This window comes from Syngnathus leptorhynchus, unplaced genomic scaffold, assembly GCF_054491065.1.
Source record: "Syngnathus leptorhynchus isolate UIUO unplaced genomic scaffold, UIUO_Slep HiC_scaffold_148, whole genome shotgun sequence".
NCBI classification, from domain to species: domain Eukaryota; kingdom Metazoa; phylum Chordata; class Actinopteri; order Syngnathiformes; family Syngnathidae; genus Syngnathus; species Syngnathus leptorhynchus.
Window position 1 is genome coordinate 25,001 of NW_028232115.1, and position 730 is coordinate 25,730.

The following is a 730-nucleotide window of genomic DNA, read 5'->3' on the forward strand; positions in this document are numbered from 1 at the left end:
GAGGTGGCTCTTCCATAGGCAGGGAGGGTGCTGGAGCTCCACACTTCCATAGGCAGGGAGGGTGCTGGAGCTCCACACTTCCATAGGCAGGGAGGGTGCTGGAGCTCCACACTTCCATAGGCAGGGAGGGTGCTGGAGCTCCACACTTCCATAGGCAGGGAGGGTGCTGGAGCTCCACACTTCCATAGGCAGGGAGGGTGCTGGAGCTCCACACTTCCATAGGCAGGGAGGGTGCTGGAGCTCCACACTTCCATAGGCAGGGAGGGTGCTGGAGCTCCACACTTCCATAGGCAGGGAGGGTGCTGGAGCTCCACACTTCCATAGGCAGGGAGGGTGCTGGAGCTCCACACTTCCATAGGCAGGGAGGGTGCTGGAGCTCCACACTTCCATAGGCAGGGAGGGTGCTGGAGCTCCACACTTCCATAGGCAGGGAGGGTGCTGGAGCTCCACACTTCCATAGGCAGGGAGGGTGCTGGAGCTCCACACTTCCATAGGCAGGGAGGGTGCTGGAGCTCCACACTTCCATAGGCAGGGAGGGTGCTGGAGCTCCACACTTCCATAGGCAGGGAGGGTGCTGGAGCTCCACACTTCCATAGGCAGGGAGGGTGCTGGAGCTCCACACTTCCATAGGCAGGGAGGGTGCTGGAGCTCCACACTTCCATAGGCAGGGAGGGTGCTGGAGCTCCACACTTCCATAGGCAGGGAGGGTGCTGGAGCTCCACACTTCCAT